Source organism: Mus musculus, chromosome 7, assembly GCF_000001635.26.
Source record: "Mus musculus strain C57BL/6J chromosome 7, GRCm38.p6 C57BL/6J".
In the NCBI taxonomy this organism is placed as follows: domain Eukaryota; kingdom Metazoa; phylum Chordata; class Mammalia; order Rodentia; family Muridae; genus Mus; species Mus musculus.
Genome location: NC_000073.6, coordinates 47,545,185 through 47,548,675, shown reverse-complemented (window position 1 = coordinate 47,548,675; position 3,491 = coordinate 47,545,185).

Below are 3,491 nucleotides of genomic sequence, written 5' to 3'. Positions count from 1 at the left end.
ATAGGAGAAACAACAATATGAACTAACCAGTACCCCCAGAGCTCCTGTCTATAGCTGCATATGTAGCACAGGATGTACTACTTGGCCATCAATGGGAGGAGAAGCCCTTGGACTTGCAAAGATTCTAGGCCCCAGTATAGGGGAATGCCAGGGCCAGGAAGCAGGAGTGGGTGGATTGGGGAGCAGGGGAAGGGGGGAAGGTAGTGGGGATTTTCAGAGAGGAAGCTATGAAAGGGGATAAGATTTGAAATGTAAATGAAGGAAATATCTAATAAAAATAAATCTAAGAAAAATGAAGAAATGGAAATAAATATATTAATTAATTAATAAACTATATTTTCTGCATGATAGGAGAATGTACTGACCCTCTGTAGACCATTGGGAGCCTGGTTCCTAAGTTTGTCCTCTAAGCGGTCACCTCTAGTTTGTGAGGCAAAAGAGATAAGCTGGAATGGGGCATCTGTCCTTAATTGCCCTATAACCTTAACTCTCTTCCTCTTCACTGATTTCCTTTTCTCATTTCTAAAATTTAAAAAGAAAAATATTAACTTTTACTTCTTCAACTACTGGAAAACCAAAAGAGAAAATAGCCGTTGATTTCAGCTCAGTTGCTATTTTTATAACTAGCATTGTGTGTTTGTACTTGTCCACATGCAAGTAGGGGGGTGCGTGGTGGTGTTTATTTTTTAAGATCTACACTTCTATTTCCCTTCAAAAGCTTCTCTCAAGCAAAGACTTTTTCCTTCAAAGTAAATATCACTAAAGACCTCCTTGGAGAAAGAATGGAATCCATTCATGTGGCTTACTTCACACCTCCCCAGTTAAGTCTTCCTTTTTTGTTCTGTTTTAATTTCTCTACCTCTTTTCCTGGGACTGAGACCTCACTCCCCTTCTTCTGTTCTTTATGGTGCTGAGAAATTCAGTCCAGACTTATACATAACCCTCTGCCACTCTCCTCCAAACCAGCCTACACATAAATACAAAATCAGTGTACAAAAATAAATCTATATGTCAGCCAAGACATAGTGAGCCCTTGTGTTATGGTAGAAATCAGGGTTCCCTCAGTAATGAAAGAATTTTAAAACATCCCCCACAAAAAAATATTGTAAAAACAGATTTAGAAGGAAACACAATCACAGTTTTACTAATATTTCAGAGCAAAACAACAGAGTAAACAAGCTGTAAATCTGGGCAGCTGTCAGGAAGAGGGAGATGGAGAAGGGGAAGAGAAAAAGCCTTGTCTTTTGACATTCCAAGAAAGCAGGTATGTCCAGCAATGGAAGGTGGGAAAAAACTCTATGGGGGAAAGGGATGTGGGTTTCAGAAATGATCGAGGGAGTCCAGACTGTCAGGAAAATGTTGCTTGGTCTTTTGGCCCATGTTCAAAAGAAAAGGAGATCTAAAGAAACAAAAAGGAACCTTACACTTTTCTGAGTCAGAGTGCTTTTAGAGAAGCAGACAGGCTTAACTGTACCAACTGAGGGAAGGTCAGAGATGGGTGCATAAAATGTGGAACTCCTGTGAAAGATGAGTGAGTTGTCATTCCTTCTGCCACCTTAGCAATCCCCTGGCCAGATGACTGACAGGTGCAGCTTGGTCATCTCAAGGGAGGAGGTTAATGCATGTGGTCTGTAATCTGTTGCACAGACCATTGTCATGTCTCGACCCAGAATTAGGTGTATAACTCAGAATCCATTCTTTTGACCATGTGGAAGTATCATAACCTTAATGTACCTCAACAAAATCCTGATATCTTCATATTATCTGTGTTATTTTAAGCCCTGAGGAGGAAAATCTGATGCTTCCATTTCTGGGGTTACAGGAGGGCAGGAAATGGATAGAACCCTGACCATGAGAGAAGGGAATCATTTCCATGTGATTAAAAGGTCCTGAGTTATACACATGAAGTATGACCCAGACTATAGAGTATACACAAGCTGTGAATTTGAATCCACAGTCCAGAATTCTTGACCCAAGTGGTTATGTTACTCTCCTTTTATTTATAAATGTTTTTATTAAGCCATATGGACAACAATATCTATATTACATTATGATCACCAGAAGAAGTGTCAATGTTTATTATTATTATTATTATTATTATTATTATTATTATTATTATTATATTAGGTATTTTCTTCATTTACATTTCCAATGCTATCCCAAAAGGTTCCATACCCTCCCCCCCCAACTCCCCTAATCACGTACTCCCACTTCTTGGCCCTGGCGTTCCCCTGTACTGAAGCATATAAAGTTTGCAAGATCAATGGGCCTCTCTGTCCACTTATGGCCTACTAGGCCATCTTCTGATACATATGCACCTAGAGACATGAGCTCTGGGGAGTACTGGTTAGTTCATATTGTTGTTCCCCCTATAGGGTTGCAGATCCCTTTAGATCCTTGGGTACTTTCTCTAGCTCCTCCATTAAGGGCCCTGTGATCTATCCAATAGCTGACTGTGAGCCTCCACTTCTGTGATTGCTGGGGCCCAGCATAGCCTCACAAGAGACAGCTATATCAGGGTCCTTTCAGCAAAATCTTGCTAGTGAATGCAATGGTGTCAGGGTTTGGAGTCTGATTATGGGATGGATCCCCAGATATGGCTGTCTCTAGATGGTCCATCCTTTCGTCACAGCTCCAAACTTTGTCTCTGTAACTCCTTCTATGGATGTTTTTGTTCCCAATTCTAAGAAGGGGCAAAGTGTCCACACTTTGGACTTTGCTCTTCTTGAGTTTCATGTGTTTTGCAAATTGTATCTTATATCTTGGGTATCCTAAGTTTCTGGGATAATATTCACTTATCAGTGAGTACATATCATGTGAGTTCTTTTGTTATTGGGTTACCTCACTCAGGATGATGCCCTCCAGGTCCATCCATTTCCCTAGGAATTTCATAAATTCATACTTTTTAATAGCTGAGTAGTACTCTGTTGTGTAAATGTATCACATTTACTGTATCAATTCCTCTATTGAGGGGCATCTGGGTTCTTTCCAGCTGCTGGCTATTATAAATAAGGCTGCTATGAACATAGTGGAGCATGTGTCCTTCTTACCGCTTGGAAAATCTTCTGAATATATGCCCAGGAGTGGTATTGTGGGATCCTCCAGTAGTACTATGTCCAATTTTCTAAGGAACTGCCAGACTCATTTCCAGAGTGGTTGTACAAGCTTACAATCCCACCAACACTGGAGGAGTGTTCCTCTTTCTCCAAATCTTAGCCAGCATCAGCTCTCACCTGAATTTTTTATCTTAGCCATTGTGACTGGTGTGAGGTGGAATCTCAGGGTTGTTTTGATTTGCATTTCCCTGATGATTAAGTATGCTAAACGTTTTTTCAGGTGCTTCTCAGCCATTCAGTATTCCTTGGGTGAAAATTCTTTTTTTAGCTCTGTACCCTATGTTTTAATGGGGTTATTTGATTTTCTTGAGTCTACTTTCATGAGTTCTTTATATATATTGGATATTAGTCCTCTATCTGACTTAGGATTGGTAA